An 11,749-nucleotide genomic window follows, 5' to 3' on the forward strand; every position below is an offset into this window, starting at 1 on the left:
TCTTTCGGTCAAAAACCCAGTCCTTTGAATTGACTAAGAGGGCACCCTCTGATGAAGCAGACAGCATTATTAACTCTGATGCACCGAATCACGCTGTGTTTAAATCATAAAATGCTGCACTTTAAATGCATGGATATTTATCACTTTTAATGCAAGAGCATATAAAAAGTGCAGGTGGCCAGTTGCATTTCCACAGATGCATTCGCCCACCTTTCTCATGGAAGAGAATAGCTCTTCTAAGAGGGTATCCCTGCTACACCATCAGGCTAAAACAAGGGCAGGCTCTGAGTGGGACTGCCCCCATGTGGACAACCATCACAACTGCAGCTTGGTGGTGGTACTTTTTGGTTTTTTCCCTGGGCATTCTTCTTCTTCTTCTTTGGAGATCCCTCGTAGCCGAGCAGTGGCGTAGCGTGGGGGCTGCAGGGGGGGTCGGCCGCACCGGGCGCAACATCTGGGGGTTAGGGTTAGGGGGCGCAAATCCACGGGTTAGGGGGCGCAAATTACTTGCCTTGCCCCGGGTGCTGACAACCCACGCTACGCCGCTGTAGCCGAGTAAGATTGTCTTCCATAAACACGGTTTTAGCAATGAGTCCGTTAGTGACTGTGGAAGCCAATTCTGGATCCACACGTCCTTCCACAGTGGGGACATTGGTTCCCGGGAGGGAGTTGATCATGGTGTGGATTTGACAAGCGCATCTACCTCTTAGCACATTTCTCTCTTGCGTCCTGAGTTCGAGTGTCTTCAAAGCCCATGACACCTTGGTAAAGGCTGTTCTCCAACTGGAGCGCTCGCAGGCCAGTGTTTCCCAGTTGTCAGTGTTTATACTACATTTTGTTTAGATTTGCCTTGAGACAGTCTTTAAACCTCTTTTGTTGACCACCAGCATTACGCTTTCCATTCTTAAGTTCAGAATAGAGTAGTTGCTTTGGAAGACGATAAACAGGCATCCGCACAACATGACCAGTCCAACGAAGTTGATGTTGAAGAATCATCGCTTCAACACTGGTGACTGATAGGCCAAGCTTTTCGTAAGCTTCTGCAGAGATATTCAGGATGGTTTGGAGGTCATCCTCTGAGCATGCGCAGACTATGTTGTCATCAGCATACTGAAGCTCTATGACGGAAGTTACGATAACCTTACTCTTTGCTTTCAGCCTGCTCAGATTGAAGCCTGTGAAAAAAAGACAGTCACGGAACCAAGAAATTACTCAAAACAAAAGAAATTACCGTGAAACGAGAAGTAATCGACTATAGAATAACAAAAATCAAAAAATAAACTAGAATTAAAGAAAGACTTTACGAGATGCCGGCTACAAAACTCGTTTCACTGAACTAATCAGTTTCCTCAGAAGGAAATAAATAAATTATAAGATTTTAAGTGGTATCAAACAAGCTCAAGAGCAGGGCTGAAAATGGGCTTCCTCAGGTTTACAAAAAAGGTATGAAAACCTCAATGACAAGTTTGAACAATGAAAATAATGAATTGAGTTGGGGCAATAACACAACCGTGTTTAACACCTGATCCCACTGTAAATGGTTCATTTTGAGAGCCATTGTTATCTGCGATTGTTGCTGTCATATTATCATGGAGGAGCCGAAAGATGTTTACAAATTTATCTGGGCAGCCCATTTTCAGAAGGAGAGTCCACAGGGCATTACGATTTACAGTGTTGAAAGCCTTAGAGTTTTGAGAAACTAAAAAACAAAGTGCGAGATTGGCTTCATTATTATCAGATAATGGAGGCATATAATTTGGACAAGAAAATTGGCTTCCAGGTGGAAAAATCAAAATTAGAAACAGAACTGTTAGAACCCAAAACTAAGATTTTGTCAAAGATGTATAACTTGCTGTTAAAATGGAACACTCAGGATGAAACGGTTAAATCTGCTATGATTAAATGGGCACAAGATGTTGGACATAAGATTATGTTTGCTGACTGGGAACAGTTATGGACCACAGGTATGAAGTTTACGGCATGCAATGCCTTAAGAGACAATATTATGAAAATGATATACAGGTGGTACATGACCCCAGTCAAGCTTGCAAAAATCTATCATTTGCCTGATAATAAATGTTGGAAATGTAAAGAAACTGAAGGTACATTCTTTCACCTTTGGTGGACGTGCCCAAGGATTAAGGCTTTCTGGGAAATGATCTATAATGAAATGAAAAAGGTATTTAAATATACCTTCCTGAAGAAACCAGAGGCCTTCCTTCTGGGCATTGTCGGCCAATTGGTGCCAAAGAAGGACAGAACTTTTTTTATGTACGCTACAACAGCAGCAAGAATACTCATTGCAAAGTATTGGAAGACACAAGATCTACCCACTTTGGAAGAATGGCAGACGAAGGTGATGGACTATATGGGATTGGCAGAAATGACTGGCAGAATCCGAGACCAGGGAGAAGAGTCGGTGGAAGAAGATTGGAAGAAATTCAAAGACTATCTACAGAAATATTGTAAAATTAATGAATGTTAGAATGATATTGGATAGAAATTAAGTGGTTTCCAGCTGTAATGCTTTAAGAGAATATGAAAAAAGGGTTATAAATAGGTAAAAATCTAATGGTAAGGGTTTGCTGAACCAACAATTTGAAGTGGAATACAAAAAAGGGAGGTATGAGGAGGTCCGGGAAACAAGCTAAATGAAAATAAGCAATGGAAAATCTGTGTGTTTTTAACTATTTTTATTTTGTATTTTTGTTATTTTTTCATTTTTATTGTAATACTTTAAAAAATCTTAATAAATATCTTATTAAAAAAAAGAAAAGAAAGCCTTAGTCAGGCCAATAAACGCCAGATACAGGGGTTGGTTTTGCTCTCTGCATTTTTCTTGAAGCTGTTGAGCGGTGAAAATCATGTCCACTGTCCCCCTAGAAGGCCGAAAACCATTTTGGGATTCAGGAAGGGTCACCTCAGATTTTGTTAAGAGACGGTTTGCTGAGATCCTTGCAAGAATTTTGCCGGCCGCAGCTAAGAGAGAGATGTGCTCCCTGCCAGTGTTGGGGCAGGATGCGGCCCTCTTGGTTCGTGAACATCTACTCTTGGGTTTTCATTTCTTTCTGCAGCAGTGTTATTTAACAGAAAAAATTTCTTGCATCTTTTACTTTTTTTATAGCATCAGCAGCATTCCACCTCTGTCTTAGTGAAATTCCCATTACAGGAATAAACAAGATTTAGAGACTTGGGCAGGCCACTCGCTCTCAGTCTAAGCTACCTCGCAAGGTTGTTGTTGTAAGGATAAATTTCTCAATCAAGAGTTATGTCCATTATGAGTCAAGCTCAGCTTTCTGGCTGTGCCATCTTGTCCAAGTAGCGAAAGGAATCAATTTTGATGATGCGATTTCAAAATCTGAAGAGAACAGAAGTTAGGAAAAAAAGATTTTAAGTGCTTGTGCTCACAATGTTAAATAAATAAACCAGAAAATAACACTTGCAATTGTATCTTATTTTTCCTTCTTTTAATAATTTCAACGTGGGGAGGGCTGACTAGAAATTTTCCGCACCGGGCACCACCTCACCTTGCTACACCACTGTTTGGAGTCTTTATTATTTACAAAACTTTACGCTGGCCATTAATAAAGAAAAAAGCAAATAAAGAAACATAATCTTTTTCTCTTTTCAGCCATCCGGCCAGAGACCTAACACTGAATCATTCACATACCCATTTACACTGACCCAGACTTAGTTGATCGCATGCCCTGGTAAGGACACCTGTTGATGGGGAAATTTTCCGTTGCCTAGCAACTTGTTCAAGGCCATTTACAAGTTTCTTTTAGAATATTCCAACCACCAAGTTTGTCATGCACCACAAGGTCAGTGCAACTCCTAGAACTCTCCACCCGGGAAGAGACAGATGAGCTTCAGCAGCCAGCATATCTGCTCCACAGAAGGATATTCTCCCATCTTAGATCTTAGCTTTTCCTGTTGGGCTACCGGACAATATGTGAGATGTCTGCATTCTGTCAAGGGCTGGGCAAATCAGTTTAACTTTTATAAAAATGGGCGCAAATATGGGGAAAGGAGCAAAAGAGAACCTGTTTTTCCTTTTACAGGTTTTGTTTCTGCTGCCATCTAGTGGCCAGTTCAAGGCTTTAGCAATTGTGGTAGGAGGGAGAGTGATGGACCAGAAAATGTTGTTGTTGTTAAAATGAACATTCAGAAAGGGCTGGAGGTGTTTCTTTTTATCCATGTGTAGGCAGATATATATTTTTTGCTCCATAAGATGCACCTGACCATGAGACAAACCTAGTTTTTAGAGGAGGGAAAAAAGAAGGAAAAAAATTCTGAACGAAACAGTGGATGTATGATTTTTGTGGTTCATGCTATGGCCACAGACCTGTGATTTGACGGTGAATTTGGGGTGACCCAATGCAAAAATCCTGAGTATCCATGTGGATCCATGCTTTGTAACCCCGTTTTTGCACCATTGCAGCCCTACACAACAGTGGGTGCGTGATTTTTTGGGTGCAGGCTATAGCCATGGACATGATATGTGATCTGATGGTGAATTTGGGGTGACCCAGTGTAAAAATCCTGAGGATCCATGGGCTTTTACCTTCCTCCTCCCAGGCAGCCTCCGCTAGCATCCCTTATCTCTCTTCCGATCCCACTGATCAGCTGCTTCCTTTCAACACTCCCTTCCCTCTTGTTTGCCTTAGTGTCTTTTCCTTAGCTGGAGGAGTTTTTTTGCTCCTCCTTTTCTTCTAATTTCTCTCCTTATTGCTTTAGTCTTCCTGTTTCCCCCCCTTTGCAAGTTTGCTGTCTTTACCTCCCCCCTCCCAGGCAGTCTCCTTTATCTCTAGCGTCACTTATCTCTCTCCCCAATAGGCGAACGATCAGTGGCTTTGTTTCAACACCCACTTCACTCTTTCAAAAAAAAAAAAGCACAATCTGCTTCTTGCCCCTGGGCAATTCGGCTCCAGCGACCACGCATTCGCCCCATAAGACACACAGACATTTCCCTTTACTTTTTCGGAAGAAAAAAGTATGTCTTATGGAGTGCAAAATATGGTACTTGGGGAATTTGATCTTTGCAGATCTTCACATGTACTGGCCTGGTCTGCACCTCACAGACTAAAGTGAGAATTGGAAGGTTCTCATCACATTCCGTACTTCTGTCTGAAATGCTGGGATGCAGTTTTGTGTTAGCTTAAGTCTATCCGAATGCCTTTTAAATCATATGTTTTGAGAGAAAGCACATTATTTATTACTTATATTTCCCCCCGACCTTTCCCCCAGGGAGCTCAAGTTGTCTGACGTGCTTCGTCTCTAATTTTATCCTCGCGACAAGTCAGAAGAACCCTGTGAGGTGAGTTAGGCTGCAAGAAGGTGGTGAGCCCAAGGCTGATTTGAACCCAGCTCTCCCAAGTCTTAATCTGCCACACTAATCACTCGCCCACAAAGTCTCTCTGCACCAGAGAGATTTGGTTTCCATGTGGAATTAAACAGATTAATGCAGAAACAAACAGAATGGAACAGACTTGCGAGCAGTGGTGTAGCGTGGGTTGTCAGCACCCGGGGCAAGGCAAGTAATTTGCACCCCCTAACCCGTGGATTTGCGCCCCCTAACCCATGGATTTGCGCCCCCTAACCCTAACCCCCAGATGTTGCGCCCGGTGCGGCCGGGCCCCCCTGCACCCCCCACGCTACGCCACTGCTTGCAAGCACACGCATAAAGTGAGAAAAACAGATCTATTCATCTCTACCTAAAAGTGATCTAATAGGTCTTTTAAATTTAGAATTAATCATTTAACAAACACAGTTTTAATAAGCTGATAACACAGGCTTTGGGCTGATAAACATTCAATGTCCTTTTAAATGTGCTGGTGGGAGGGGGCTGTTGCGTTTGTTGTTGTTCTTGTTGTATAATGTATTTTGGGTTCTCATTTTGCATTTTTATGTTGTGAACTGTCCTGTGATCTTTGGATAAAGGGCAGTGTGCTGGTCCTGGGGGGTTACTGTGTGGCGTGGTCCGAGTCCAGTCCGAGGTCAAGGGTGTGGTATGGAGGCTGTCCGTCAAGGCTGAAGCGGGGTCCAAGGCAAGGAGTCGGGTGGGGTCAGGAACTCTGGCAGAAGAGCAGGACAGGGTGCCAGCAGGAATAGGTTACCACCAATGTTGCTCCTCCCAACCTGGGACTGGGCTGGCTGGCCCTGAGGCATAGGGCGGCCCTGGTCCACAGGTGACTCGCCTCTCCTGGCCTGGAGGCGAGCACTCCTCCTGCGGGAACTTAGTTCCCTCCGCCTCTCTACCCTGAGCCTCTGCAGCTCAGGAGAGGCTGGAGGGTTACTGGACCCAGAGGCAACCTCAGCTTCCCTGGGACTTCCGGGTTAGCGCAAACGGCTAATGGTGGATTCCCTGCGAGCTCCGGAGGGAATCGGCTTTTCAGGAGTTGGGTCTTGCCGCTGCAGCGACGCGGGGACCCTTAGAAATCACAGGCGCGGAAGCCTGTGAACCTGGTGACTCGGCGGGCACCATTTGCGCCCCCCGACCTGCGAAGGAGCCTTTTTAAAGGCTTCGGAACGGGGGACGGGGTGAGCGGCGCGGTGCTGAGAGTCGACTGCTTCTCCTGGGGAGTGAAGCCGCGAGCCATGGTCGGAGGGCGCTGACTTTTTCCTGTGAACAATCGGACCCTAAAAGTAACAACCCGTGAGTAGTACGGAAATTGGACTTTTTAAGGAAAGTTTCTTTGGAATTTGGCACGATCAGGGAAGGCGCAAACAGGAAGTCCGTCTCCCCGCCTTGTAAAAAATCTAAAGCAAGGACTAGTTAACTAAGGTCGAGAGAATTGTTTCTTCGATAAAAGATATTAATTTCACGATTTGGCAATACAAGTATAAGTAATTGTGCTGGAGGATAAGAGTTAATTTTGAGAGTTGAAGTGCCACCCCCCCCCGGACCCGGGAGCGATTCGCGAGAGAGCCTGCTGAGGAGATATAGAGGAGTTTGACAGCTGTCAAAGTTAGCTGTCAAAAAGGAAAAATAGAACTTTGTTTCTGCTGTCTCTGCTGGATACAGTTGCTGCAACCTGGTTATATTTTGTTGAAAATAAGTAAGAACTGATACAAATTAATCTGACTTTTGGATTTTAACTGGAAAGAATACTAAGTTACCAAAATCCCTCTAGAGGGGGATTTGGGACACTACAAGAATGGCTGGAAGAGGGAAAATTCAGGCTGGGCTGGACAGAGTATTTGTTCTCCTGGGAAAGTTACAAGGCCAAATTGATGTTTTGGCTACAAATGTAACAACCTTGAGCTTAACAGTAAATAACATTACGGAATTTGATAAGGACTTGACTCAGGAAGCCCATGCAGCTGGACAAAAAGAGAACTTTGAGAATCTTGAAAGTGTGGAGAAAGAGATATATGTTGTTTCTGAGGAGAAGGAAGGAGAAGCTGTAATTTTGCAAACGACAAAGGAGAGCCAGAGGCCTGATATCATGCTCACAAAGGGAAACAAGAAATCAAACCAAAGGCCTGACAGGATGACTACAAAGGAAAATAAGTATTGGATGATGAAATTCTGGTTTAAATTGGCGACTGAAGAATGGAGAGATCTTCTTGTGTGGAGACCTGAAGACCTATGGATTACAAATCTGATTAAAGTGGAAGCTGGAGTTTTTGTGACAATTGGACTTTTGGACCTTGCTTTTAAGTATGGAGGTCTGGCTGGAAGAAATATGGACTTTATTGGGACAGAGCTCCTCCGAGATTTGGAGTTTAATATTAAGGACTATCAAAAAAACCGGCAGAGAGGAACTGAGAGAGAATTAAGAGCCTCGGACGTGAGATCTCCAGGCTGATAGAAGATTAAGACTGTTGGATATTTGTTGGGGATCGAAACCGGGAAAGGGGGTGGTGGGGTTTGAGAATCCAAAGGGTGTATAATTATGATCTGTCTTACTTTTTTTGCTTGGTTATTAATATGAAAATTGGGAAATTCGTGGAATGGAATTTGGGTCGACTTTAGAAAAAGGTTTGTGTATTGAGGTACAAATATTGATGTCTATAAGTTAAAATTGGTTTTTTTAAAAAAATGAATTAAATATAAAAAGGTTAAAAATTGGGGATAGGAACTTGTTGAACAAACAATTTGAATTGGAATACAAAAAGGGGAGGTGTGGGGAAGTCTGGGAAATATGGTAATGAAAATATGGAATTGTAAATTTCATGTGTTTTTAAATCTTTTCTTTTTTTGCATTTTTTGTTCTTTTTGATTTTTTTTTTTGTATTGAATTTGAAAAATCTTAATAAATATTTCATAAAAAAAAACAGAGGCAACCTCAGCTTCCCCTGACGGGGCTGAGAGTGGAGCACCTGCAGGCAATGGGTCCTCCATCCCCTCAGGAGCCAGAGCAGATTCAGCTGACGCCTGCACCTGGGGATCTGGCACAGGTGAGGGCCCTTCAGGTTCAAGCCCCAGCCCCGGCTCAGCTGGTCCTGGAGGCGGGGACTCCTGGCAGGCTGGGATTCCTCAGGTTCAGCCTCTGAATCCGATTCTCAAGCCATCACAGGCAGTACCTGCTGGCATCTGTCTGTCTCAGAAGACAACAGAGGAGGGTACCTTTGGAGGTGAAGTCAAACCTTTGGAGAGTTACAGCGCCTGCTGTGGCTGTAGAAACCGATGTGGGAGAGACATGTTTTGTTGCAGCTGGGGCAGACGAAGGCGTCTGGTTGTGCTGCTGCAGATGTATCAGGACATTTCTTCTCTCTGTGCTCCTCCCAGCAGTCATTCCTTCTGTGGTCACTGCTGTGGATCCACAGCTTGACTGTCTGTCTCCAGGCACTGCCCGGCTGCAGAATATTGAGGGGGGCAGGCCTAGTCCCTTCACTCAATTTTTTTGGGGAGCCTTGGCCCCTACGGCCCCACATGGATGGTGTGCCTGTTTGGGGAGGGGAGGGGAAAGGGGGAAACTTTGTTGTGCTACTGGGACCCATAGGCCTAGCTTCCACCACCATGCTGGGTCATAGCTGTCAACTTACAGATTTGAAAATAAGGGACCAGCAGCCAAAATAAGGGATTTTCCGGGCACAGGTATGTTCAACTTCTGAGCCCCTCCGAGCCAAAGGCAGAAAGCCCAGCCAGCAGCCAAACAAAGCCTCAAGCGGTGGTTCCCACAGCGCAGCAACCCGGCAAAGGGGATGCAGCAAGGAAAACCACCATCACCTCTCCGCTGGGAAGCGCTGAGCAAAGGCGAGTCCCCAGGCAACGCGGCCGATTTGATCGGCACAAGGCATGCAAGCTCCACCCCCCAGTCGTTCTTAGACTCCTTATTGGGTGAGCAACGCAATCAAGCAACACAAGTTGGAGCCTCCCTCCTCCCTGGCCGGCAGGGAGGGAGGGAGAGGAGCTGCTTCCTTTGAAACCGGGGAAATTTAAGGGACATCATCAATAAGGAACAGCAGTGGGACACAGCGCTGGGATAAGGGACTTTCCCGCCAAATAAGGGACGGTTGACAGGTATGTGCTGGGCTAGTTGAATTGGGGCCACGGAGCCAAATTTTGAGCAAACTGGTAATTTAAGACACAGTTCCTGAGCTGGAAGATATTGTGGGGTGCTGGGGATCAGACAGAAAGCTTTGAATCTCCTTCACTGACTCTTTGACTTTACAGCCTTTTCGCCTTTCCCACCCTTAAAACTTTGCAGGCTGTAACTTACCCCTTTCCTGGAACACACCCAGACAAGAAGAAAATTGCTTTTATATTCCGTTCTTGCCTCTCATAATAATTTTGCACCAGGTTTGGTTTCCCTGCGCTGAGTTTGTCACACTTCTGTGGCCTCCTAATTAATCTTTGTTACTACATTTGGAAGATTGTGCTTCGCTCCTTATCAGAACTGTTCCTGATTATTTTTACACAGAGCTAACCTTTACCAGCTTGGCTTATTAATAGCACTGATTAACTGTTATACATAGCGAGCTCAGCTTTGTCCTAGGGATAGATTTCATTTTAATAGGTTCCATTTCATTTCTCCTTATTTTCTTTATTCTTGGGTGAGCCTCAGGCTCCAGTATTTTATTTTAAGGCAGCCTTTGCCAACCTGATGTTGTCCAGAAATTTTGGACCACAACTCCCATCAGCCCCAGTCCGTAGGGCCCTGGGGCTAATGTAGCGGTGTAATTAGCTGCTCGGGTGCCGGGTGCGGTGTGCGCATCCTGCAGCCAGGGACGGGGCGAGCCGCCCATGGGGCAGGGCGTGCTGCGTGGAGCCTTTCCGCCGCCTCCCCCTCAGCTGTAGGGCAGCTGAGGGAGAGGCAGGGTGCAGACGCAAGCCTCACACTGCTGTTTCAGGCTCCCAAGCCACCACGTCTGAAATATACTCGGAGTCGAGTGTGGATTTCATGCTCTTTATTCAGCTCAGAGTAGTGAGGGATAGAAGTTCCCCCGAAATGTCTGCTTTATATACTGTACATTATTTACACAATGGGCCCCACATGATTGGCTAATTCTGGGATTCTCCTGTGGCCAATCAGGTTGCGGATTCACTTCCACCCGGAGTTGGATTGGGTGGCTCCTGCGGACCAATCAGTCTGCTGCATTCTGAATCCTATTGTTCTAGGACCAGTCAGACTGCTGCATTTTGGATCATCCTATTGTTCTAGGACCAATCAGACTGCTGCATTTTGGACCGTATTCAGCTCAGTACATAACAACATCACTCCCAGGAGAGACGCATGGCTCTGGCACGCTGCAGGCCCCGCGGTAAGTGCCGGCCCCCGCAGTGTGGCACCCAGTGCCAGCCACGTTTCGTTACGTTTCTTGACTGAACTAAAAAGTTTCGTAAGCCCATTTATTTTAAACTCATGTTTTTGTCATTTTGTCACACACACCCCTCAGCGATGATACCCAGGGCACCCCCTGCACCCCCTTCCTCCTGTACTGGGCTGATGGAAGTTGTAGTCCAAAAGATCTGGAGGGAACCAGGTTGGCGAAGCCTGCAGTAGCTTCTTTGTGGACAGCTGCTGGTTGGAATACCATTTCATTACAGTGGTACCTCGGGTTAAGAACTTAATTCGTTCTGGAGGTCCGTTCTTAACCTGAAACTGTTCTTAACCTGAAGCACCACTTTAGCTAAAGGGGCCTCCTGCTGCTGCCATGCCGCTGGAGCACAATTTCTGTTCTCATCCTGAAGCAAAGTTCTTAATCTGAGGTACTATTTCTGGGTTAGCGGAGTCTGTAACCTGAAGCATCTGTAACCTGAAGCGTCTATAACCCGAGGTACCACTGTACTGCCACCATTGTTGTGTAATTGTCCCACAGATTTTATTTCTGCTTTTTGGTTGCCCCCATGCAGAAAGGTGCCCTCCTGCAGCATCACTGCATTGGCATAAAGGAGCGCATTTCTCTTCTGAGCACTTGATAATTCACGTTTGAGTATTATGAACCACACGTGTGAAGAGGATGATACCTGTGTGTCATGACCTGGGACCCAGCTATGTTGCCTTGACCTAGGGCAGCTGGCAAGACCCTCAGGTCAGTACAGCACACACACTCTTCCTCTAGACGGTACATGTTTCTGACACCTGAAAGCCATAACCCTGAAGTGTTACATCACATCACTTACGCAACTGACCCCAGCCTGCTGAGTCCACATAAACATGTTCTCACAGCCACAACCGAAGTGTATCTACAGTTGATTAACCCTCAAGGCATTCCATCAGTTGCAACTACAAGGCCAGTTATCCTGGGCCTGAGCTGGAGAAGTAACAGTAGAAGTAAAGGTAAAAGTAAAGGGACCCCT

The 11,749-nt window shown here is 45.5% G+C and overlaps 1 long non-coding RNA gene across 1 annotated transcript; it reads left to right on the forward strand.

Annotated features, from left to right (window-relative positions):
• Positions 1-3,670: 3,670 nt before the first annotated feature.
• Positions 3,671-11,543, forward strand: LOC310742677. The gene is made up of 3 exons (XR_014538649.1): positions 3,671-3,952; positions 5,248-5,515; positions 11,321-11,543. It is a non-coding gene; the product is annotated as an uncharacterized lncRNA (long non-coding RNA).
• Positions 11,544-11,749: the final 206 nt, after the last annotated feature.

The sequence above is a fragment of the Podarcis filfolensis genome (assembly GCF_964270895.1).
Source record: "Podarcis filfolensis genome assembly, chromosome: 9".
In the NCBI taxonomy this organism is placed as follows: domain Eukaryota; kingdom Metazoa; phylum Chordata; class Lepidosauria; order Squamata; family Lacertidae; genus Podarcis; species Podarcis filfolensis.